The sequence below is a fragment of the Acomys minous genome (genome assembly GCF_964271855.1).
Source record: "Acomys minous genome assembly, chromosome: 11".
Taxonomy (NCBI): Eukaryota; Metazoa; Chordata; class Mammalia; order Rodentia; family Muridae; genus Acomys; species Acomys minous.
The window spans coordinates 105,590,815-105,617,878 of record NC_140492.1 but is presented as its reverse complement, the minus strand read 5'-3'; the positions used below and the strand labels follow the sequence as shown (position 1 = coordinate 105,617,878).

The 27,064-nt window shown below is 43.7% G+C and overlaps 1 long non-coding RNA gene across 1 annotated transcript in view; it reads right to left on the bottom strand.

Annotated features, from left to right (window-relative positions):
* The window catches only part of LOC311608980, a 153,830-nt gene that overhangs the window by 73,819 nt on the left and 52,947 nt on the right, over positions 1 to 27,064 (bottom strand). The window contains exons 2-3 of the long non-coding RNA XR_014783209.1: positions 20,823 to 20,913; positions 18,267 to 18,422 (exon numbers count right to left, since the gene is read on the bottom strand). This is a non-coding gene — a long non-coding RNA (uncharacterized lncRNA). The remainder of the gene's footprint in view (positions 1 to 18,266; positions 18,423 to 20,822; positions 20,914 to 27,064) is intronic.

Below are 27,064 nucleotides of genomic sequence, written 5' to 3'. Positions count from 1 at the left end.
ATAAGCCTTACTTGGACTGATTACCCGGCTCTGAGCACACCTCGTAAGGATGGCTAGACTAGTTCTGGGAAGTGAGATGTGTCCAGTGGCTGTTTCTGAACATGGGAGGTTTCAAATTTCATAAATATATGAAGGGCAGGATCTAGCTGGTGCCTACAGCACACAAAGAGGCTGGGTTTTGGTCAGAAAACAATCAAATGGCATTGATGTTGGGTGAGTGACAAAAGTGACGAAGGAGAAATCGGTGTAAATGACCACACACACACACACCCCTTTCTCTCCAAATAGACAAGGGAAAAGGTTCTCGTGCAATCTGGAACATTCTAAATAACTTTGCCTGCTTGCCCTCTACTCTGCCTCCAAGAAAGAATACAGGGAGGAAGCAGGAAAGGAGGAGAAAGAGATGGAAGGAGGGAGAAAAAGTGCAAGATCTAAGATTCATTCAATTATCTGCCAGGGAAAAGTGTGTGTCCACAACATTACCACTTTTACAGTAGTTAGGAAAGTCTTTCATAGAGTGAAGATTCTAGAGGTTCAGTAGAAGGAGAGGAAAACATTTAATTGGCGATTAACGTCTTCAAACACAATGTGACTTTTTTTCAACTTCATCTCAAGCTTCGGTGGTCTGACTGATGTGAGTTAGAATCCATCATGGTGCCCCCAGTGGTATCTTTCCATCCATCCCCTTCTGTGTCAGCCGCCAGTGGCTACGGCAAGCAGATACCACAAACTGAGCATCTTACAGGAGGACTTTGTGACTGCAGAGTTTGGAAGCCAGAAGTCTGAAGTCAAGACAGGGCCAGGGTCATGTTCCTGAAACCCGTGGAAAGATGTCTTCCCTGCTCCTTCAGCTCTGGTGTTTGCCAATGGTGTGGACAATATCCATCCCCATCATCGCATGGCTGATTTCCCTCTTGTGCCTTCAATCCAACATCTTTATGCAACCCTGTGTCCAGTCTCACCCATTCCACAACACTCCAGTCATGCCGGATCAGGAAGCCCCAACCCCAATATGATGTCATTTTACTAATCACCTCAAAAAATGGGCCTCTTCTTTAAAAAGCACACATCCTGAAGGATGAGAGCTTAGAACTTTTCAACTCGTGACACCCTTCTCCAAAAATAAAAAATAAAAAAATAAAAAACTATCAGGAAACATGTGGAGGGATGTTACTGGGGAATCCTAACGGTTACTGGATATGTTTATTTCTTCAAAAATAAAGTTGGGGAAAACAAATTATTGAGGTTGTATTCAAACCCAACTTATTCTCCTGCCCAGGAGGCTGCATTAATAAACATGAGGACAATGGTGACCATGAGGACGGTGACAGCAGCTAACACCTGATGCCCCCGAGGCTGATGGCATTCTAACTTACAGATATTGGTTCATTTCTTTCTTATGATCATTCAGTGAGCAAACTTCCTTTACCCATTTTATATAGGACGAAGCCAAGGCACAGTAAAGTTAAACAACTGGTTTGAAGCAATTTGCCCAAAAGAAATGTAACTGCTACATCTTAATAAGTGTAGGCCAGTTTCTGTGTTAAAGACTTCAACGCAATCACCCCGAAACCTGGAGCTTCTGTAAATGTAAGCCCATTTCTGTGTTGAAGACTTCTATATAAGCACACCAATATCTGGAACTTATTGACTTAAAGAACAATTTTCACCCACACAATGAAAGAAGAAACAATATAGATGGTTTTTTATATCTTTTCATAGGTCCCATTTTCTAATGTAGCAGCCCTAGTCAATCTCTGCAAAAGAGTATGAAGAACATTTTGACTTTCACAGGCTGAATCTTGGGTGCTTAATACCAACATATCTTTTTTTTTTTTTACACCTACATAATAGATCTATATCTAAGGATATTTGAAATATGGTAGTGTGAGTTCCTTTCCCAGTAGAAAAATAATACATTCTGGGTCACTAGAAGTAATACATTTCAAATGTGTGTACTGCTTGCCGGTTATTATTTATTGAGATCTAGAAGAGCCAGGACGATTCATAGCAATTAAGATATCAATAGAGACAGCTCTTATCCTCTTGAGGTTTCTTGGATGAATTAGAGAAGCATCCTGGTTTGACTTATTTGTCCGTCCATGTGTTTAATTAGTTCCACTAGGCAACAACAAAACAAATTCTGTGTGGAATGGTCATCAGATCTTCAGTGTCCCAGGATGACAGTATGTTACAGCAGCCATCTTCAGAAACACAAAGCCATACAAATGTGCTTCTCTCAAAGTGGTTGGGGGCAAAAACACATTTGTATACAAAATTCAAGACTTATCAGTTGTGATAATAGTTATGAAACAATAAATCTAATTAATTAAGCAGAACATCCAAGTATGAACATTTAGAATGAACATGCTGGAGAAAATGGCAAACTTGAGGTCAGACAACTTTTCCCCTTTTACCATAAAATCTACTTTAAAGGAAAGTATTACATTTCTGGCAGTGATTTCAAACACAGTTAATCATCTCTCAATGGTGCCAGCAGGTGAAACCAAGCTTTCAACATTCTTTCAGGGCATTTTGTATTTCAATAATAACAGGTAAGGCAGAAGAAGGCATGTCCTCAGAAGGATCACAGGGCCTTACTCTCTTCTTCTTCTTCTTCTTCTTCTTCTTCTTCTTCTTCTTCTTCTTCTTCCTGTTTCTTCTTCTTCCTGTTTCTTCTTTTTCCTGTTTCTTCTTCCTGTTTCTTCTTCTTCTTTATGATCATGGAGAAAACAGTTTAACTCAACCATACACTCTGGCCGTCTTTGTTCCAAACTAAACTAATAGAGTACCTAGTCATGAACTAGATCCTCCTAAACCATGAACCAAATGAATTTTTCTCTTTATAAAGTAATTATCCAAGGACCCTCATTTGTGGTAACACAATGCTAACTAATGCCCATAGTAAGTGAAGTGTCAAGTCAACTTTACAGTAGCTCTCATGGATCAATGGCTCCATTTAGGACAGTTCTCCTGGCCCCTGAGTGGTAACTATTATAGATTCACTTCCTAGCTAGAAGATCTTCACAGTAGCTTTACAACCAAATGAATGAGAGTTATCATGTATGAAGGATGAAATCAAGCCCTGGCAGTTTCCTTCCAAGCCAAAATAATAACTTAGAAATGGCCCTACACCTGGTTAGTGCCACTGGTCTCAGTGTCTTGGGGCATTCCACACTGGAAGAAACAGAGATTTGTCCTTAGTACAAAACAAAATGTACTCTTTCCATGTCTGCCTTCCCTCCCCATTCTCTAAAGACTGTCAAAATTCCTAATCAGATTCATAGCATTACCTTGGATGAGAGGCCACAGCTTACCACAAAGTGTGTGCGACAGTAGATGGCAGATAACAGTGAGAACCATGCGCCCCACACAGACCACCTCTCCCAGAAGAAGCAGCTCTGGCATAATGATGGGATGGCATTAAATACACGCTGCAGATGTAGTCCATAGACAAACCTCTCAGACCACAAACAGGCAGCTGCTGTGTGGTGCTCAGCTCCTGCAGCAGACGGGTCCAGACATGAGCTGTTAGGAAATTTGCCCTTCTCATTGCCATCCCCCAAAACTCACTTATGACTCAGCATTCTTTTCTTCCCATCCCTGTGGTTACCAAGTGTGCTCAACCGTTTTGATACTGTGACAGGACTTTCATGTGCAAAAACTGCACAGTCAAGTTACCAAAAATACCGCCCAGAGAAATGAAGAAAGCAAAACCCAAAAGGCTCATAGCTCTTAAGGAAGTTCGTAATTTTGTGTTGGGCCACCTTAATTAATGTTTAAATGATTTTATTTGTGTATTTTAAACGCTGTATCTTCCTGGGTACATGCTCCATAGTATCCTGCCCCTGCTCTTAGCAGGGGCAGAGGTGGGACAATAGTGAGCTGAAGGCATGGAAGATAGAATTCAAGTCCAGTTCAGGCAACTTAGTGATAAGGTGCCTTATCAAAAAATAATAATAATTACTTCCAGAATGGGATGTAGGGAAGTGGTAGAGTAGGAGGCTGACATATAGCAAGACCCCAGGTTTCCCACACACTGAAAAACAAAGGAAAAAGAAGATGCATCCTAGTGACACAGCTGGCTATTATGTTCCTTGTAGACAAGTGCTTTCATGTTTATTGTCTGTGCTGGGTAGTTTTATGTCAACTTGACACAAGCTAGAGTCAGTGGAGAGGAGAGATCCTCAATTGGAAAAAAAATGCCTCCAATAAGATTGGGCTGTAAACAAGCCGGTAGGACATTTTGTTAGTAATCGATGTGGGAGAGCTGGGGCCATGGTGGGTGGTGTCATTCCCCTGGTCCTAGGTTCTATAAGGAAACAGGCTGAGCACACAATGGGAAGCAAGCTAGCAAGCCGCATCCCTCCATGGCCTCGGCATCAGCTCCTGCATCCAAGTTCCTGCCCTGTTTGAGTTCCTATCCTGACTTCTTTCAGTGATGAACAGCGATACGGAAGTGTAAAACCAAATAAACTCTTTCCTCCCCAGCTTGGTTTTGGTCGTGGTGTTTCATCACAGCAATGGTAACCATAACTAGGCTATCATCTGAATTTATTTCTAGGGAAAAAAAAAGGGAAAGGAGAAAGAAAATAGGAATTTTGAAAGCAGCAAAAACTGCACTGCCAAAATTATTGCTGCACTGTGTGTGCTGGGGAAACTTGAGTAATTGCTTCAGCTACCCTAGAAGCCACGGTGCTTGGAGGATAGTGGCATCCATGTTTTGAAAGCAAACTCCCTTCAGTCCAGTAGCATCTTATCACTTAGAACCCAGTGGTTTTTTCCGTACGTGCTGTCACATTTTCACTCATTACAGGGATTGCTCTTAAAGTGATGGGGTCACTTAGCTGGAAAGCCAACATTACCCCAGTGGATTCTAACATTTGAAGAGATCAGCCTGGCCTTAAAGGATCGCAGTGATGTCTGTCTTTCATCTAAGACTTCTGCATCCTGGAATAACCCAGCTTGTAAATATGAGCTGGCTTGATGAGACTGAGAGTGCAAAGATATGCTTTGTTCAAGTGTGAAGCCAAAGACACCTCCACAGAGGGGAGGAAAAGAGCCTCCTCTCCCCCCCCATCCCCCCACCCCCCTTCCCCGGCCCCATGCCCCTGTCAGCAACTCCTTAGCAACCGCATCTGTGTGGTATCACTTCTCTTCATGTTTGCCTGACTCTGAGCTCGGTGGTTTGGTAACTGTGAGTTGCTTTCCAGACATTACTACTTCTTCTGGCCCATCTGATATCAGGCTGTATGGCATGTAAAGTTTTGATTCCCCTTGGATATTAACTTCCTAGTTTTTTCCAACTCCTCATTCATAATGAATCCCAGAACACTATAATACATTAGGTCCCCACACACAACTTAAAATGCACTCTTTCACCATCTGTCATTTGAAGATAATCAGAAGTCCTTCACTACAAAACAACAAAACAATGTGTCTTGAAAGGAGTAAATGACAAATTTCCTTTCAAAACACAATAGAGAAATGTGCTGAACACACTGTGTCGGCTGTGACAATACTGAAAAATAACAGTAATTCACTCTCCATATGCAAACAATACTTGGCTCATCCGACCTAATAATTTACCCTGAACACCATCACGTTCAGAGAGCCACAGTTATGGTGGCCTATTACTTAGTTTAGTTGCATTTGTCCAAGCCAGTGCTAATCATGATTATGGAGAGAGTCTACCAGGTGCTTCCCACGCCCTCAACACTTAACCCCTTCTCTGCATCTTCACACCTTACTGTAAGGCGATGCCATTGTCAATAGCTTAGGTGAGTACAGCAGCTTCCTAATGGCCTTTCTGATTTCACACTTAGCCCCTTTGCAGTTCATCCTCCACACAACAGCCAGAGTAACCTTTCACAAAGCATTCCAGATGACATCACTTCCTGCTTAAAATACTACCCACTATATTTAGACCCCACTCCAACCATAATACCTTATGTGAACTCTCAAAATCACAGCTATTCTGCAGGCCGTAGCCAAGTTGGCTTTCCTCAGATTCATAAAGCCAGGCCCCTGCCTCATGATCCTTGGTTCTAGCTACTTCCTTTGCCAACTCATCTACTCTCCCTACCTCCCTCCCTCTCTCTCTCTCCCTCCCTCCCTCCCTACCTCCCTCCCTCCCTCCTTCCCTCCCCCTCTCTCCCCTCCCTCTGCTTTTCTCTCAGTCCTTTCCTCCCTCGCTCCTTCCCTCCCCGTCTCTCTTTCTCTGGCATTTTGTGATTAATTAATGCAACCCAACCATACAATCACACCCTACTACAGCGTTTCTGTTTTAATTGCACAGTCTGTTTTTCTGTCTGTTCTAGGTCTTTCTCCTGGACCATTTGTGCCATGAGACTAGAAGCATGCTGTCTTATTCACCATTAACACAGTAACACAATGGCCCTCCATAAACATGTGATAAATGAACAAGTGAGTGAGCACACAGGAACATCCTGAGCTAAAAACCCTGTACTAAGAGTGGAAACATCATTATTCTTTGTGAGGAAGTCAAACCTTACACAAAGCAAGCTGTGTTAACATGCAGAGCGTTAACTCTTGGAAAAAGGTAGAGAAGGTGACAGAAAGGGTTAAAGCTGTAGGGCCAGTGTACTAGTTGGTTTTGTGCGTCAACTTGACACAGACTAGAGTCATCAGAGAGAAGCCTCGGTTGAAGAAATGTCTCCAGGAGATGCATCTGTAAAGCATATCCTTAATTAGTCATCAATGGGGGAGGGCCCAAGCCATTGTGAGTGGTCCTATCCTTGGGCTGATAGTCCTGAGTTCTATAACAAAGCAGGCTGACCAAGTCAGTAAGCAGAAGCCCTCCATGGCCTGTGCATCAGCTCCTGTCTCTAGGCTCCTGTCCTGCTTGAGTTCTTGTCCTGTCCTCTAGTGATGAACAGTGTTGTGGAAGTAGAAACCAAATAAACCCTTTCCTCCCCAACTTGCATTTTAGTCACGATGTTTAGTTGTAGCAATAAAAACCCTAAAGTATCAAGTAAGCAAGCCAACATCTGTACTGTCAAGTGAAGAGGAAAGTTGGGCTCATTCACCACAGATGATAGCATCATTAACAAACAGAATGTTATCACCACAGAAAAGGGAACAGTGTTCCCTGGAGGAGTAGGAGAAGCCATCTTCAGAACTTCTATACCTGTGACTATCTGAAGGAATCCTCTGACCCATTTGAGGAAAACTTTTGCGACAGTCCTTACTCTGTAAGAGTAAGAAACAAGCCTGAGAATGTGGCTAAAAAGTAAATATTTCTCTAAGAAAAACAAGATAGTTTATACTCAAATCCAGAAGATCATGAGCCAAAGAAGCTTCAGCACTGAAAGAATTTTTGTTCTGCTTTTTCCCCTCTGTGGCATTATGAGAAATTTTTAGCTCATTGTTTGGGGCAAGACAGTCAGACAGTCAGTCAGACAGTCAGACAGACAGACAGTCAGACAGACAGACAATCAGACAGGCAGGCAGGCAATACTTTCCCCTCCATGGAGAGGCAACAAGAAAATGATAACATCCCAATAGCTGAAGATTCCCTAATTCTGAAAAGAGAAAGAGCCTGTTCTCTAATTATTTGGGCTTAAGTTTTTAAGGACCATCCAGGCCGTCAGGGATAAATTATTTTTTCATTCAAGAAAGTCTGTGAACAGCTCCCACATGAGCAGCAGTGCACCAGGCTCAGAGGACACCAATGCAATTCTTGTCTTCAGGGGTTTCAGAGACCACAGGAAAGTAGACACACAGGTGGCTGTGGGCAGAACCTTGTGGGAACAGCCTTCCTGCTCCCAGTGCAGAGCGTGTACATGAGCAAGCATCATTTAGGCAGCAGAAGAAGAGAAATCCCAGTCACTAGCCTTGGTTGGGCCAAAAGGATTCTGGGTAAATCTACAAAACACATTCTGAAGTATACTTTATCAGTTTTGTTATATGGCATTCATGATTCATGCAAATTATACAGACCATCTGGTCTAAGCCTACCTCCTGAAGGAGTGGGAATAAGTCTGGAGGAAGCCACCCACAACATTTATCTCTTAGTTCTATTCAAGCCAGAGGAGCTACATTTTTCTCAGATCTGAGAAGTACCTGGGGCTTTGGGGAGAGAAAAATTCCATTTAACTAAAAGCACTTTCCAAATGTTTATAGTATACGCATATAAACAGTTTACATTATTTGGCCACCTTCCCACTGTTTAACCTCCACGAGGGTAGAAAGAGACTAAAGAAGGAAATGCTGTGAAGAGCACAGATGAGGTTTCTAAACAAAGGGCTCAGGGTGGGGGTTGTGGGTCAGAAGAGCCTACAGGAAGAGCAATGTAGAGTTAGCTAGATTCTGAGTGAGGCTGGCTGGGGGGGAGGGGGAGAGACAATCAAATACAAAGATGCCAGCCAAGCCAAGAAAACACCCAAATCCCCTGCAATCACAAGTACATATGTCCTGGTTTTACCCTTAGTTTTCAGCATAAACAACTTCTCCACATTCTCATTAGAGTTTAATCTCAAAACACCTTCCTTCACCTTGTTAGGCTGGAGCTGAGAAATAAAACCTCTCATACAAAAGTTTTTTTATGTTTCTTCGGCCATCTAAGGTAAGAATTTGGGGTGCTTGTGTTCAAGTGCCTAATGCTTACATGCTAAGATGTTAGCGCTTTAAAGTGCTGGTTCAATACAATTCTGTCCAGCCAGCCCAGTAGGACATTCTAAGGGCATATACTCTGTTTGCGCCTAGGATTAGTCGTGTTTCATTTTTCCAGAAATCACGCTGTGTGCTTAAGACACGTCATCTTCACAATAACTATGCAATGCACTGGGATTGTGTGTGTGTGTGTGTGAGAGAGAGAGAGAGAGAGAGGGGGGGGGGGGGGGAACCGAAGCTCAAAGACATTAAGTGATTTAGCCAAGGTCACCCAGCTGCACAGTGGCAGAATCTGACAGCTGTAAGCTTTTTCATAAGACTTTGAGTCATTTGTCAAAACTAGCCTAGGCTTCATAGATCACATTTAAAAAAATACATAGTTCTGAGGGTTACAAGGTGTTTACTGGAATTAATTTATATAATAAAAGAGATCTCATGCAAGAAAAACTGTCTCACATGTGGGGTTTTTAAAAGCCAAACTCATAGAGAGAGAAGGTAATCAATATGTTGGTAAGGGTTTAGGCAGGGAAGAATATAAAATTTTAATAGATATAAGAAATAAGTTCAAGAGATCTATTGTACAACATAACAGCTATCGGTGGTTACAATATATTATATGTTTGAAACGGCTAAAAGAAGCATTTAAGTGTTCTCACCATAAAATGTAAGTGTATGAAATCATAACTATGTTAATTAGTTTGATTTAGTCCTAACACCATGTGTATATACTTCAAAACATCATATGTACCATAAGTTCATATAATCCCCATTTATCAATTTCAAAAATAATTTCTTTAAACGTGTAAGTGAAAACAACAATTTTGAAAGCAAAGAAAATGTAAAACTACTGCAATCACAAGATTAAATTTCAGGGCTTGTATTACAAAGATGCATATCATTTTCTGTACTTCCTGCGTGCATGAAGTGTTCTGAAAGAAAATAATTCTTGTTCCTTCTGAGAAACAAATCTATGTTAAAAGTTTCACTCTTTAAAATCCTTAGATTTCAGGATCAGAAGAGAATCCCCTGCCTCTGTGGCTCAGGACTGGAGGCACAGGGAGGAGAGGTGCTGGGTAGGCTGACTAATGCAGTCATTGTGTTTCCAATCTGAAATCTCTTCCTAGGCTTGTGTTTTAAATGATCACTTCCTGGCTTGTATTGTAAATGATCACTTCCTGGTTTGGGGCTTTTAAGAAGATGTAGTAATCCTCATTCAGAAGAGCAATAGAAAAAACAGAAGCAGTTGAAGAGGACCAACAGGCCAGGAGCCTACCATAGAGGTCCTCTGAAAGACTCCACCCATGGGGAGTAAAGGCCACTTCTTTCATGGACTCTGGTGCCCACCCATTGATCACTTCCCTGTGGTGGGGTGGCCTTGCCGGGTCACAGAGGAAGAGGATGCAGGCAGTCCCAATGAGACTTGATTAGGTTGAGGTCAGATGATAGGGGAAGAGGGCTCCCCACTTCTGAGGACTAGGGCAGGGGACAGGGGGTATGAGGAAGGGAAGGTGGGCCCGAGAGGCAATGAGGGAGAGGGGGCTACAATCGGGATGTAAAGTGAACAAATTGAAAATAAAAATAAAATAATAAAATAAAAGCGGTGGCATGGCCAGAGGAAGTGGGTCACTAGGAGCAAGACTTTGAAGCTTACGCCTGATTCTGGTTCCAGCCTGTGTTTTCTGCTTTCTGCCAAATGAACACGCCTCCACAGCATGCTCTGGCCAACGTGAGCTGAGCTGTCCCTCCACAATGTACCAAGACTCTGAAACTGACCTGAAATAAGCCCTGTCTCCCTTAAGTCACCATTGTCATGTATTTACCAGAGCAATAAATTTTTTTGAAGTAATAGACCACCCTAATCTCCCATATACAAGCATTCCCATTTGCTTTGTCCCTTCCTCCTAGATTAAGTCTCCTTCCATTGGTCTCGTGGGCACAGGAGCCACCCTATCCTCTGACCTGAATATGTATCTGCTTTGATTTCTCATGATGAAATATGCTCTTTAGGGTTAGGCGCTCATTATGTTACCTTAGAGAGCATCAGCAGCTTCTCACTGTACATAGCAGCTGTGGTACACACACAAGACAAGGCAGTCAGCATTCCAGCCCGGATGGGGAGGCGCTCATCAGGCCCCGCCCCTAACCGTGGAGGTGTTGGCAATAGATGGCCAATGAAGAAGGGAGAATCGTCTTCCTCCATCCAAAGTGTGGTTACTGATAGTCTGGCCCTGTTCCCAAGGACTGAGATTCCCATGCACACATGGTGGCACTAATTGGGTTATTTTATAAAAAAGAAGAAGACATGAAAGTTGGAGGGGGACATGTTGGAAAGCCCTGGGGGTAGTGACAAGGGAGACCTAAAAGTGAATACAGTCAAGACACATTGTATATGTGCATGAAATTGTCAAAGAATGTTTTTTTTTTAATTCTTAAAAAAGAATTTCCATTACATGTGCAAATTACTTTCTTTTACTAAAATAATACCAATAATTTATATTCACCCTGAAAAATTAATGGAAGGAATTATATCAAAACATGAATAATAGTTCTTGGTGGCAGGAGAATTACAGGTAATCAGTTTTCTTTTTTGTTTTCCTATTTTTTTTTATGTTAGCTATAATTTTCAAATTTTCTTCAATGACTTTGGTACTCTTTAAATAATTGGGACAAATTATTTTAAAACATTGAAAATCTAAATTAACTAGCTAACATGAAAGGAAATCTTGAAAGGGTTTGATTTCCCTCAGAAGTCAGTGCCTTTTGTTTGGAGAAGTTGAACTTCACAGAGTTCTTTCCTCAATTCCACCACTAACAGTACACAACAATGTTCTCCTGAGTACTTTATGAATTCCTTTATTGTCCTTTGTCCTCCATGACTAGTGCCCAGCACTCAAATTCCTTCAGATTTTCACTGTGCTAGAAAGAGGAAAGTCAAGAGAATCAAACGTGTCACTTTCAAATTGGACAATTTTGCAAATAGATTACCAAGGCCGAGCTGCATATATCAAACACCCCAAATGACACTGTTGTCCAAGGCTACGGGCTTTCCAATCTGATGTGTTCGGCAACTGAGGTTGACATAAAATGAGATGAATAATTTTAAAGCCAAAACAAAGATGAAAATAAGACAAGTGTGTATCCTGAAAATAAGAAGAACAAATAAGTGCATGCATCTCCGACTGCCACGGTAAGTTGGTCGTAGTCCCTGTTGTTACGGTTACTGTTTGTCAATAGCAATGATAAATAACATTATTTAACTTTTCATGCAGAGTGTTTTTCTATCTCTTCTGCTAAGAGTGATTTCAGTTGTCAGTTGAGAAAAGCCCAGGCTAACATAAGCCAGCACAAGCTGTGAAACATTCTTTGAACGTTCATATATTAGTAACATGAATGTCCTCCTTCACCCACTAAGGCTACAAAATAAGGTCCCATTTCTTCTCATGTCCTCACCATTGTGACCCTGGGTTCTGAAAGGCTGCAATGAAAGAACAGAAGTTTCTGGATGTTCTCTCCCGCCTGATTTCTTAGAGGATTTAGACATTCACTGGCCATTCTTAGTTTTCACTTGTTTGTTTTATGGCTCTTCTCTCTCAAACCTGCAATCACAGAGCTCGCAAGCCTCAGCCTTCCATCTCAGCAGCTCCTCCACAAATTCCTCACTCAGTACAGATCTGACACAAAAGCAGACTCTGGCTCTCCCTGACTGCCTTAATGGCATAATCAAATCTCAGCAGTGTTGACCCAAGACGGTAAAAATTTGGCCTTTATAAACCCCCATTGCTGTGTCACCTGCCACTCATAAACATCTATTCTAGTCACAGTCCCTCCATGGCTGTCCAGTGACACCCCCACATAATGATAAAGTTGACTGAGTTCAACTCTCCTTGTCTTCCTCTGTCTACCACCTTTGATAAGACCACCCCATGGTCATAAGCCCCTGATCAGAGATTGAATCAGTGATTTCCTTCTGTGGTAGTTTAAATAGGAATGGCCCCCATAGGCTCATGTGTTTGAATGCTTGGCCCACAGAGAGTGGCACGATTAGGAGGTGTGGCCTTGTTGGAGTAGGTGTGGCCTTGTTGTTGTGGGTGTGGCCTTGTTGTAGTGGGTGTGGCCTTGCTGGAGTAGGCATGGCCTTGTTGGAGTAAGTGTATAATGCTGGGGGGGGGGGGAGGCTTTGAGGTCTTATATACTCAAGCTACACCCAGTGTAGTTCACAGTTGCCTCTGCTGCCTTTAGATCAAGATGTAGAAGTCTCAGCTCCTTCACCAGCACTATGTCTGCCTGGACACCATCACATTTCCTGACAAGATGACAATGGACTAAACCTCTGAAACTGTAAGCCAGCCTTATCTAAATATTTTCCTTTCTAAGATTTGCTGTGGTCATGGTGTCTCTTCACGGCAACAGAAACCCTAAGATACCGTCCCAAAAGTCATGCCTGTCTTTTCCAAGCATGACTAAGAACAGCTGGGAACTTCAGGGCGTGTGTCAACCCACTCAAAAGTAGAAATGAAGTCTCCATGGCTTAGAGATGGCTGCTACAACCCAGGGGGCACATTTCTCACAGTCCAGGTGGTTCATTCTCAATTAGCTCTGTGGCAGCCACAGTGCTAGATACTACCTGCTGTCTTTAGAATCTGAAATGCTGGACTTCCCCGACCCTGCTGCCCCCCGCCCCCAGTGAAGCTCATGTGTCTGAATGCCTAGTCTCCAGCTAGTAGCACTGTCTTGAGGGAGTGTGAAAATCTTCTAAATAAGGCCTACTGCAAAGGGCCACTAGGAGTAGGATGCTGAGGGTGATCGTTCAGCCCCACTTGCAGTCCCATTCTCTTTTTCCTCTCTGTTGCTGTGACAGGACCAGCTACCTCTCATTCCCACTGATTGGGACGTGGACTGAGATGCTCTACCATGCCGCCTTCTCTACCATGATAAATCTCCTAAAAGCCATGAGCCAAAAGAAGCCTTTCCTTCCTTATGCCTTTTCATAGCAGCAACAAGTCCCACTTCCTTCTTTCCTGAGTACATAAGAAGATAGGTTTCCCCCAGACTCCCTTGGAGCTATGTTATATATTGAACCATATTGCCAAGCTCTAGCCCATGGCCTATATATAAAGTCTTTTGGCAGAGGTAGTCAAAAGTCCTTGTGCAACCTTCCAACTCTCTTTCCCTCTGCCACAACTATCACAGAAATTATATTTCCCAATTGTAAATGAATTGGATACTCAAGGTGTTTTCTCTAAAAGAGCCACATGGAGTTAAAGTCACCTTGGAGATATGTGTCAAGGGCTAAAAATAAAAATTTTTTCTAAGTTCTACCACTTAACAGACAATGCATTGGGTATGAAAATATGCAAAAGGATGTATCCTGCCTGTGTGAGTCTAATGAATTTTATTTTATGCTCAAGAGTTTGTAATTGATCTTTAAAATGACTGTAAGAGCTTGAGTTAGTTTTTAAGTAAGAAAGTCATATTAATCAGAGTTCTCCAAAGGATACCAGTAGTCAAGTTCAAAGGCCTAAGAGCCTGGGGCCAATGGTGTGGATTCTAGTCTGAGTCTACAGGCCATGGAAGCAGGAATGCCAAGAGCAGCTCAAGGCTCAGCTCAAGCAGTCAGAGAAAGAAAGCATAACCCTCCCATCTTCCACCACTTTGTTCTATTCAAACCCTCAAGGGATGGGTGGAGCACACTCCCATTAAAAGGATGACCTGTTTTGCTCAGTCAGATGCCAGTCTCTGCCAGAGTCATCTTCAGAGGTTGCTTCCTGACTCTTCCTGGGAAAACAAACATCTACACACCCCAGACAGAGACCAACAACAGAACAAAGAAATGATTCCACCCAAGTGTGGTTTAATATACCAATAAATGCATTGGGGTTACTTATAAAAATGGAGATGAAGGGTTATTTGCAGACAGATGTGTGGGTGACTGCTCACAGACACTGCATCTCTGGAGACCACTGCCCAAATTGCAGGCAGCACCTCTAGCAAGGGTGTTTAATCTAACTCTGGAGGGACTCATGGGTCTTGTAATTCTTATGACATCTTTTCATTTTCCTGGGAGTTTCGTGAGACTCCCCTGCTCTACCAAGAAGGAAGCGACTACTTATTCAGACACCTAAAGAAAGTGTATTTAACCAGATATATAGGTACTTCCTGATCTGAACTAGTTGACAATGGATTAACACAGATGTACTGTGAGCTAATTTTTTTTTTCAGAAAGAAAAGAGTTTAAAACTATGTGAAAAGTAGCTGTCCAGAGGAGTGGTCGAGACAGTATAGAAGTAGCACGTAGACAAGAATACCAGGTGGTGATTGGAAATACCGTATCCAGATAAGGTTGGCTGAGATAGGGAAGCCTGTCACATATATTTGGGCAGCAACTTCCCCTGGCTCGGTGATCCTGAACTTCTTAAAAGGAGAAAGCTACCTGACCACCAGCGTCTGTCACTCTCTGCTTCCTCACTGTGGGTGCAGAGTGACCATGCTCAAGTTCCGGCCATTATGTCTTCCCCCACTGTGGTAGACTGTACCCCTCAAACTGCGGCCCGACATGAACCCCTCTTTCCTTCCACCCTGAAGCTGCGTGAGTATTGCATCACAGTGATGAGCACAGTAGCTAATGCCATGTATACGGTGAAATGAGCTCTAAAGAGCCGGTTGCACCTACACGTGAAAGAACAGCTCCAACTAAGTTCAGCCCGGCTGCTCATCATGGCTTCTCAGCCATGTCCAATGACTACGCCTTTTAGTTCAAAGAGGCAGGATGGACTCCAAGTTCTGATTGGCTAGGCTCCTATGCCTTCCACTACCTCCACCATGAGCCTCCCCACCCCCTCAAATTCTTCCATGAGGAAGAATGTAAAATTGTTTTGTTTTTCATACGAAGGGAATTAATAATGACCTTTTAGATTTCTTAACTGTGTAGAAAACGCTGCCCCTATAATTATTGACAAGTAACAATAGAGGGAAAAGAAAAAAGGGGAAAGCACAAAGAACAGCGGTCGGCGTGGACATTTGGTGACACTGTTCCTGACCCCGTCTTTAGAGAGCTGTGGGCTCCTACATGGGCCAAATAACCCTTGGCTCCCTGAGCCCAGCGAGCGCTGAGGAAAAGCTCATCAGAAGAAAATGAAAGGCGAGTGGGAGTGAGCATTCACACAATGTCCTCATGCTGTTGCTCTTGAATAGGAAACGGTAGAGAAGGGAGGCTGGATAAGACACACGGCCAAGTCTGGTAACCTCCAGCCTTGCTAAATGGAATACACAGAGATTCACCACAGGGCAACTCCATAAAGCCACTCTGGATGCCATTTTGCTAATTGTGTTTGCTATGACACCAGGCACCGCTTAGCTGAGCTCCCAGAGTGTCTCCGTAATGGCAGTCACTTGCCAGGAGCGAGAGTGATTTTTATTTGATATCCATACAAAGCAGCAGCAAATGAATTTCCATAATGAGAAGCAACATAATGATGTGGAGACGTACAAACTGCCATTGTGTTTAATAACAACAAAGCCTTCCCGTTTGAATTAAATTTGCAGGAAGATTCTTACTGAAGCATCATTGTACTGAAACCAACTTGTTTGGAAAATGCACACCCATACACACAGAGACACACGTACACACACACACACACACACACACACACATACACAGAGACATACACAGACACACACACAGACACACATACACAGACATACACAGACACATAGACACACACAGACACACATACAAATTCGCAAGTATTTCATTTATGATTACTGGAAAGATTGGAGGGGGTTTTTTTCCCTTCTTTTTCTTCTTCCATTTCATTCTCGCTAAAATCGACTTAGTCGCAGCACTCCACAGCTGCGATTTGTGAAGTAAATGGCAAAGCTAAATGTGCCGAAACCCAACATGTTCCCCAAGCAACAAAGGGATGGAAGGCAAATGTTACAGTATTATTGACAACAGCGATAATGCTTGTATAAGCATCTGCTTCATAAAGGAGAGAAACCTACATTATAAACAAAAGGAGTTCGCATCAAGGCCCACCACCCTGAATCCTGCCTGGGATTTAAATTTTCAAGTCAGTTAGAGCAAATATTGCCACTTTGAACCTTTTCCCTCCCAAATTAAAAATTATCTGATTTGCATCCTGGAAACTCCCCATGACTATCTCCTCCCTGTTTCCTCCCCCACCCCACCCCACCTCTACCCTCTCTCTCTCTCTCTCTCTCTCTCTCTCTCTCTCTCTCTCTCTCCCTCCTTCCCTCCCTCCCTCTCTCTCTCTCTGAAATGATTTCCAGAATTTACCTATCCTTCACTGAATGGAAATAGTATTGACTAACCATGGCTTTGGTTTTGATCCTTAATAAACCTGTCTCTATGCTTATTATGAGGGTACAGTCCTATTGGCTGACTGTGGGTGGCAATATGTCCTGCGCTACCCTGACCAACCTTAATCTGCAATGCTGCAGTTTGTACCTATGCACACCCAAACACAAATGGTTTCATTAATAGGAAAACTCAGAGCCAGGGAGAGACCAAAAGATCCAAAGAACAGCATCATGGGACCAGAAGTCACTAGCCTGGAGTCCTGGGTCTAAATCGCTATCATATGCACTGGAAGAAAGACAGCTTCTTTGCGTGTGCCTCGGTTTTCCCAGCTTTAAAACAGGCATGAGATCTGCTCTAATACATCTTGAGTAGTAAGTCACATTGAACTGATGTTTTCTTTGTTTGATGTTAGAGACAGTCCCGGGATGTTGCCCAAGTTGGCTGTGAACTGATCTTCCCATCTCAAGGCTCCCAAGAGCTAAGATGGCAGGCATGTGCTACCGTGTCTGGCGCTACAGGTGTTCTGTAAACTCTTGTTATTATGACACATGACAAGCAGTCTTTGGATAAGCCTAACGTGTTTCCAGAAAATCATGTCATTGTAATGATCAGTGTTGGGGTTTTTTTTGTCATTTTATCATCCGGCAAGCATTTTTTGAGTCCTTGTTTGATCCAAGGCATAATCCTTTGTGCTGTGAAAATGCATGTGTCACAAGGCCTGAAGGAGGTGACAAGCCACATGTAGCCATAGAAAACGACGACTTGAAACAAGCCACACCTAAGCAACAAATGAGATGAGAAATTCAGGGAATATATATACTAACTTCAGCACCCTGCCTTTTGGGTTTGAATCCTACTTCTGCCATTGATTATTTGGGTGACACTGGGCAAATTATTTAACCTCTTTATGCCTCTATTTCCACATCTGAAAAATGGAAATGACAACTATAATCACAAACAATAGTCTATAATTATAAACCTCACAGCCTTGCTGTAATCATCATAATACATCTAAAATCCTAGAATAGTGACTACACAGATGTACAATATAGTTACGGTCACGGGAGTCACGAGATAGGTTTGCGGTTCAGAGGAACCACACCCGGGACCTCGAATGGATTAGAAGCCACCTTCTATGTCAAGTTTCTCCTGGCCAAAGCCTTGTTTCGGAGCTGGCTACGAATCTCCTGTCTCTATATAGATTGGCATTTACATTTAGCTTTAAAGTTGTGTTGCACTTTTTTGATTTGAGAAAAAAAAAAGCAAACACTTTAACGAGTTGTTGGTCCTACAAAGACAGATCTAAACATACCTTTACTGGAACTCTGATGTTTCTGACAGTGAGAAGCTACACTCTTCTGGGCAATAACTGAGACATCTCATCCGGTTTGCGTGAAATCCCAGGACAAAAAAGAGGCCGAGGCAGGGTGAATGTGAGGAACTGGTTAATGAGTGGCCACTTCTGCCCCTAGGAGCAAGAAAGAAAAACTTCTGTTGTTCTGTCCGGTCTTCAGCATCTACACCTTCATCAGTGAATAGATTCTAAGGGAAATGATCCTGGAGCTCTGCTGGGGAAGTGGTGATTCTTTCAGAACTCCCCATGCCCCTCTGTCTACATCCCAAGTGCTCCAATTATAGGGGAGCACCACCACCTGGTTTGTGCTGTGCTCAGGGTCGAACTCGTGGCTTCCTGCATGCTAGACGAGAGCTATACTAACTGAGCTACAGCCGCATCCCTGGGGGTCTTTTCTGAATTGGAAATGTCAGTGAGCGGTACTTCTTAGGTTTGCTAAGCACACGGGTCCATCAAAATGTGCCTCCCCTCCAAGTGGTCTTCAAGGTCCACTTCTTACGTAGATTTTTCTATGTTCACTGGTGTTACAATCTAACCCCCCACCTCAAAAGGACCTGGCTTTACTGCATAGAAAATTCTTTACTGTGGTTATAATGTATGCCTGTGTGGTGAGCAGTGGTGGCCCGTGTGCCTGTAGTCCCAGTACTCGGGCACTCAAGAGTCTGAGGCAGGAGGATCATGAGATCAAAAATATTCTGAGCTACACTCAAAAAAAAAAAGGGAAAGAAAGAAAGAAATTAAGGAGGGAATGAAGGAATAATAGAAAATGAATTTGTTCCTGTAGGTCATGTTCACGGAAGGAGAGGCGTCAGTGCAGGTAAGATGGTGGTAGGAAAGTCATGGGTCTTCAGCCTTAAGTGTTTGGTCACCTGCTCTGTCCTGAACTCTAGATTGGGAAACTATGCTAAATTTCTGTCTTCCGGAGTTACCAAGCCCTGCAAAAAAAGGCTGCAACAGCTGCGGAACAGCTCCTAAAAGTCCTATCATCCAGTTTCCGGCAGGATCATCTCCATTATCTGAAGTCCAAAGACAAGAGAGATCTGTGTTTTAATTTCTTCTACCCCTTTCTTCCCATGAACACAATCTAGGCTATGCTTTGGGCCAAGCAGAAATGGAGCAGTAGCCTAGGAAGACCAAGGTCAAGGTCAGAATGCCCACAAGGAACAGAGCAGCTGACTGAGTACAGCCCAGCGTCTCAGCTCTTGGTTAGGAGTTTTACAGTAGTAACATTCTACTACAAAAACCATAACCTGTTGAAGTGAAATGTCCCCCAAGGATCCACTTGCTTCATTCCCAAGCTGTGGTGCTACTAGGAGGTGAGGCCTAATGAAAATGAGGTCATTGAAGTCACGCCTTTAAAGGTCATATTGAGATGCCCCCTCCCCCAAGCCTTCCTCCGTATTTTGTTTCCAAGCCCAAGTATGTGGTAAACCATTTTCCTCTACCATGCACTTCCACTATAATATGACATGCTTCCACAGGCACAGGGCAATGGACCAAGTGATAATGTGCTGAAACCATGAGCCAAAATAAACCTTTCCTCTTTTTCAACTGGTTTAACTCTGATGTTTTGTCATAGTAATGGGAAGGTGACTAGCAAAGCACCTGTGTCCTCAAGAGCACATGCTAAATGGTTGTTACCACACATTATGCCTGAGCAGGACAGTAAGGACAACCCTCTCGCAGGAGGCAGGGCTGAGCCCTGAGGAAGGCTGTCTCCCAGGCTTTTTCTGTGCCCTGTCCTCTTACTCTGCTCAATAGACTCATCCACTCACAGTTGCCAGTTCCATCTATTTGATGATGGTTCAGTGTTTCAGCCCCAAACCTCACCCTGCAGCTCTAGAAGCCAATACCTATTGTTCTTAGGGTATCTTGACTTGGAAGTCCCACAGACTCTCCAAGGGTCCCTTTGAGTCTGTTACCTCAGTAATTTCTCACATCTCCTCACTGCCCTCTGCTGGCCGGAGCACCAAATCACCCTGAGATTCCTGCTGCCAATTTTGCACCTTCTCAAATCTCCCACAGCCAATGGGATTATTCTCGAAGAAGACACCTGATACCAGATAGGTCGCTGGAAGTTCCCTTCAATGCCATCCCACCCTAAACGGTGAAGCTCCAACTGCTTTCGAGGATATCTGTGTGATGTGTTGTGACCTGGTCCCTGCCTGTACATCCTGTCTCCATCTGCCCTCCATCTTTTCAACACAGACAGTCACAACACCCAAAGAGAGCTTACTGCCATTCCTTCGTGTCCACATTCTCACTCCCTCCAGCCCTTGTGTACCCTGAAGAGTTCTTTTCCTCGTTCCTCAGCTCCTAGGCAGCGCATCACTTCTGCCGGAAGTCCTCAGAACTACCGGAGCCGGCCCTTGTCCTCTGGCAGTGAGTGCACCTGCGAAGGCCCTCAGTGGTGAGCCAATGATTTCTATAAGTGCCATTTCTTTGGGTTCTGGTTTTGAAACAGCCTTATGGAGCCCAGGCTGCCTTCAAACTCAGTGTGCCATGGAAGTTCACCTTGAATTTCTCATCCTTTTGCCTCCATCTCTTGGGTGCCAAGATTAGAGATGTGAGTCACCACAGCCGGCTTGTAACTGCCATTTCGCTCCTGGAAAGAAAGAATCAAAGTAAAGAATATTAAAACAGAAGGAAGCAACCAATGGGAAGACTGTGGGTAGAACACGGAGCCCCCTCCCTTCCTGTTTGGCCCCTTGTTCACCCTCTACACTGTCTCAGGGAAAGCAGGGGTTGCATCCTAGCTCAGGCATCACATGTCGATAAAAAGATTGGGATTACTTAAAAACGGTGGCCCTAGAGTGCCAGGATATTGCGAGTCTAGAGTTTGTTGTCTCTGCTTGCTTTTTATCCTAGAACAGTATCTTCCCAGACTGTGTCATCATGCGGACCACTAGGAAGCAAATTACGTTCTCCCATAGGAGCAGTTTTATAATTAAAGGTTGTATGCCTGAAAAAGGACTTGGCTTTATGTATATAGTAGACATAAACAAAGATATTTCTCAAAAGCAAAGATTCAAGTAACTCTGAATGTCTATCGTTCTTTCAAATAATAAAGCTCACCAAGCATTATAAAGGACAGGGGATCTGAGGTACACGCACACTGATTACTGAGGGACTGCAATGTGCCATAAAGGCCCATCAAAAGATAGCCACCGTGTCATAAATTAGAGTAAGAGGCTAACTTTAATGCACTCGTTACACACCTAGTTAACTATGGAGAAGCAGCAAAGTGCCATGGTTAGAGTGTGGTGCTAAGGAATAGGAAACCCAGCCTCAGGCCTGCTCTTGCGCAGTGAACTCTGTGAGGGCAGGGGCTGGGCCTAGTGAAGGCTGCATGCTGCCTGCACAGGGCATGGCTCAAAGACGTTCTTAGCATGAACACATCTGTGGGAGTTGGCACTTTGGGCAAGTAAACCACACTGAGCCTATGGCTCTACATTTGTAAAGCAAACAAACCAAATATATAGCATCCTCTAACTCCGAAATTCTAAAACTACCCACTTTGAAATCAGAACTCTTCTAAGCATAGTTGACTGCCACCTTGGTGGACTTCAGTAAATAAAGCCACCAATATTCAATTCATACCTTCGTATAGTCCCTGCGTACAACTAGGGCTTGGCCATATGTTTGGCTATTAAGACTTCTGCAAGCACAATAAACAAGGGCTTGTATATGGTCTGTATATTGTATATATTATATCATAAGTACTTCTATATTGAGGCTTGTTTCCCCAGTTATCTCATGGACCCCAGGCACCATGCTGTGAGGACCCCAGGCACCATGCTGTGAGGACCCCAGGCACCATGGAGAGGCCAACATGGCAGAGTACCAACACATTCTGACAGACAACCTAGCTGAGCTCCCAGCCTACCGACAGGACCAACCACTAGTCACGTGAGTGAGAATCAGGGGAAAAGCAGACCAGTGGATCTAGCAGCAGTCCCAGCTGAATTTGTGTGGAGTAGAAACTCTCCACTGAGTGTAGTCAACCCACAAAGTCAAGAGATAATCAAAGCATCAGTTTCAAAGCAGTAAGTTTGAGGGGCAAGATGTTATATAAGAACAGCTAATGACACAAGGACCTGAGTGGTTTGCGGAAATGGAGCTGTCCAAGAAGCACTAAATGGGGTGTGTGTGTGTGTGTGTGTGTGTGTGTGTGTGTGTGTGTGTGTGTGTGTGTGTATGTGTACCATTACTGTGCATGTAAACTTCCCTAACTGAGAAACAGTCATATTCCATCCATGTTTTTTTTAATTGAAAATACTGGCATAGCGCTCAGTAAATATTTATCACAGAACAAGATATTTCCTCTTCCTGAAAAAAAAATGTCTTCCTCTCTATCTTCTCTTTAACAGGTAGAGTTGTTCGAATGTCCAATCAACTAAAGGTCATCAGGAAATGGGGCATGCTGTTCAGTCATCCTACTCAACTATCCAATGACAGTTCTCAGAGCAGGCCCTTGCTCCCGATAATCTATAAAAGCAATCACCAATCAGAGCAGAGTCTAAGCAAGCTGTCTAGTGAGCCAGAACTTTACTTTTCTTCTTTTTTTAATAAAGAACCCACTGGTATTCCAAGCTAAGGGGAAGTAGGCAAATATGTATGAGACTATAGCTTCCTTGAGGTAAATTGCACTTTCAGGTTGGCATAACAAAATTCTATCAATAAGATAGCTTATAAACAATAGATTTTTTTTCTCTAGGGTTTGGAGAGTGAAAAATGCAAGATCAAGGCACTGGAAGGTTTAGAATCTGATGACTCCATTTTCTGTAGGTAGGACCTTTTTACTATCTCTTCACATAGAAGAAAGGGGTAGGGCCCTGGTGGTAAGTGGAGCTCTTTGTAAGGGCACTGCTATTGTTCCATTTGGGGTGCCCTTAAGGGCATAGTGATGTGAAAGCACAGTCCTCAGTATGGTAATGTTCAAAAACAGTATAACCTACTATTGATAGGTCAGTGAGGACAATTGTCCTTGAAAGGGATTAATGTGGTTCTCACATACTGGGTTACTTCTCAAAAGAGTAGCTTGTTATGAAAAGGCAAGATTAGCCCACCTTGTTCTCGGGCTTCCTGTCTCGCCGTGATCCTCCCTCCCTCACATACTGTCATCATTCATTATATCAGGTGCCACTCACCAGAAAATGGGCGCATGCAATCACTCACCCTATCCGTGACGTAATTACCGCCCCGGCGATCAGCACCTCTCACATCCATTGAGTTTGTGACTTGTTGCACTTAACCAAACAGATGCGACTGGGCAGGGACAGTCCTACAGTCTCTTCCCACCCAGGGAGCCTGTGATCAGCTGTAGCAGAAAGTGACATCCTTCCAACACCTGGCTCTTGCAGGTTACCACAGGACGGACGGACCCCAGAAATGGGACACTCTGATGCGCACAACAGTCAGTCTGTCTAATTCAACACCTGAAGGAATGTGGTTTCACTTCAGATCTATAACTTGGTAAAGTAGGTTGGTGTCTATTTTGGGCCTTCGTTTCTCAGAATATCTAAGAGGGGGCATAAGATGTAGGTAATATTTAATGATTGCTTCCTGGTGCTAGGTACCTTTCAAAGATCTTTTCAGGCGCTTTCTGTTTAAGACTTGCATGCAATCCTGTGATAGGCACTTCACAGAAAAGGGTTGAGGCCTAAGGAAGAAACACTTCTCCAGAGGACCAACGCGCGTGACTGATGGAGCTGGCACTCAGACCCAGTCATGTATGAACTACATTTCCCCACCCCTGCACACCACCCAGGTCGCTGCTGTGTTCTGTTGTATTTCAGAGAGCCCAACATGGACAGACCCACAAAGGCCATGAAGGAGCGAACATCCCTTAATGTCCTACAGCTGGCATCTCAGGCCTGTTGTGTCCCTCTGTATCCCCCATTGTGATATACTTGCTAAATAATCTTAAACTATATTTTTTTAAACCAACAGGCTGTTGGCATACCCAACCAAACCTGGCACTTCACTAAAACGTACCCTACCCTGGAGTTGAAATCGGTTTGTCTGCTGTACAGTCCTGCTGTGTAGACGAGGCTCGGAACACCAGCCCTCCATTTTCTCCGCAGCTGGTGCACTTTGCCTAGTGCCCTGAAACCCAGCATCCTTCCTTTCTGCTTTGGGCTCTGTGCATGTATTGTTATTATCAATTAGCAGCAGTATTTGTTATTGATATAGCACTTCGTGTTTGTAAGCCTTAGCCTCTGGGTGTTTGTGCATGGCTGCTCTTTACGGCTGCAGATATGTTTGCTCTGACATCACCTTCCCAGCATTATTCCTGTGGGCTAAATGATTTGCCTGTGGCAATTGCAGGGGAGCATTGCTGTAGAATGCGAGATGAGCAATAAAGAGAAAGGAAGAAGAATTCTACAGGTTTGCTGCCTATGGGGTGTCCAGCAAGAGGCCGAGGGAACAGGGCAACTTACTTTAGTGGCTTCTATTTATGATCATAAAAGTGTATTATTAATGATGCTGTTTTACATTTTATAGCTCTTGTTCATTAAAGAGCTCTCCAGGGCATGAGGATGCAAAGTCCGTGGCTTTGCCTTCCTCATGTAGGCATTGCGCTTTTTTCTTCTCTCGAAGATGTTCCTACTAATCACAGCAGAAGCAATGATGGTGCCAAGAGGGAAAACTTACGGGTAAGGAGCAGCCATGGTAATGTCTCTCTCAGCTCTTCCTTGTGTTAAAGGGGGCTAATCTTTGTCTCCAGGATCTAGTCTGTCCCCTAGAAGAAGAGGGTGATGGTTCAGCATCTATCTGCAGAGGCTGATGCCTGCCTATTCGCACCATGGGGACAAGTGGAGCAAAATCAAACTGCCGACATCAACGCGGAAAGGCTGGAAGGAATCCCAGCAAGAAGTCTTAAGATCTGCTCCTGGGTCATACAGGGAAATGTAGGCTTCAATGCCTAAAGACACTAAAACCGTAATGCAAAGGACGTGAAGCACAAAATAAGGTCAAAAGTAGGAAATATGGAGGAGATGAGTAAGTTGGAGTAAAAATATATATATACAGATGTGTGCCATGCGTGTGCGAGAGGTGATGTTAATGGCCACATTAGCAGCCCTGGGCAAGCATCAAATTCCAGGTCCCCAGTCCCTAGCCGCAGAAGCCCAAGTGCACTGCGGAGAGCAGGCTGCCTTTGGGGCTCCTTTCCTACTTGCTATTAAGACCACATCTCCCTAGCTGCAGAGCCCATTTCTTCAAGATCATGATCATCTGCTTGAATTGGAAGATTTTTCAGGTACCTGGAAATTCTAAAGGCCGTGTTTGGTCCTCGGGTTTGCCAGCTTCGGTGGAGAATGCAAGAAACGTTTACTTTTCTACTTCACCATTAAAAAGGATTAATGGATTGGATTCCACGAATGCAGGCGTTGAGCAACACTTTGTCATTAGTTCTTTTAATTGTTTAATGCATTTTTTTCTGTTTTGTTTGTTTGTTTGTTTTTGAGGCAGGATCTCATGTAACTCGGGCTGATGTCAATGTCCCATGTAGCCAAGAGTGACTTTGAAGGTCTGATCATGCTGTTTTGCCTTCCTAGAGCTCAGGTCATGGCCTATGTCACCATGCTCAGTTTCATACAGCACTTGAGGATGAACCCGGAGCTTTACATTTATAACACATATCATATTCCATATGCTAAGTTCCTTTTTGTTTTATTTGTTGTTTGTTTCTTTGTTTGTTTGTCTTGTAGGTTGGTTTGGTTTTTCAAGACAGGGTTTCTCTGTGTAGCCTTGGCTGTCCTGGCCTTGCTTTGTAGACCAGGCTGGCCTCGAACTCACAGCGATCTGCCTGCCTCTGCCTCCCTGACTGCTGCGATTACACACAGCTATGATAAGTTGTTAACAACAGTATTCATTTAATTAGCTTTTTAAATTGTATTTATTTATTCACATTACATCCTGATCACAGCCTCCTCCCTCCTCCCCTCCTGGTCGCACTCTCCCTGCCTCTTCCCCCATCCCCACTCCCCTATTTCTCAGAAAAAAAGGGAACCACCCACCTCAGCTCATCAAGTCTCATCATGACTGAGCTCATCCTCTTCCCCTGTGGCTTTGCAAGGCAGCCCAGAGTCAGGCAACTGAGTCCATGTCAGAGACAGCCCCTACTCCCCTACTAAGGGTCCAACATGAAGCCTGAGCTGCCCATCGGTTACATCTAAGTTAGGGACCTAGGTTCAGTCTGTTCATGGTCCTTGGCTGGTGCTTCAGCTCCTGTCCCCTCCAGGCCCTTCTATCCATCACCTCACTTTACCACAAGACTCCCTATGCTTTGCCACATGTTTGGCTCTGAGTCTCTGCACCTGTCTGCATCTGCTGCTGGATGTAGCCTGTCAGGAAACAGCTATGCTAGGATGCTGTCTAAAAGTACAGCAGAGTATCATTAACAGTGTCAGGGGTTGGCCCTCTCCCATGGGGTGGGTCTCAGGTTGGGCTAAGTATTGGTTGGACAGTCTCTCAATCTCTGCTTTATCTTTATCCTTGCACATCTTGTAGGCAGGGTGAATGTTGGGTCAAAGTTTCTGTGGGTGGGTTGGTGCTCCCTTCCCTCCACTAGGAATCCTGTCTAGTTAGAGGGTGTTCTCTTCAGGCTTCATGATCCCTGCTACTAGGAGTCTCAGCTAGAATTACCCCCATATCGTCCCAGGATCCTACATCCAACAAAGGACTAATATCCAAAATATATAAGGAACTTAAAAAAATTAAACATCAACAAACAAAAATAATCCAATTTT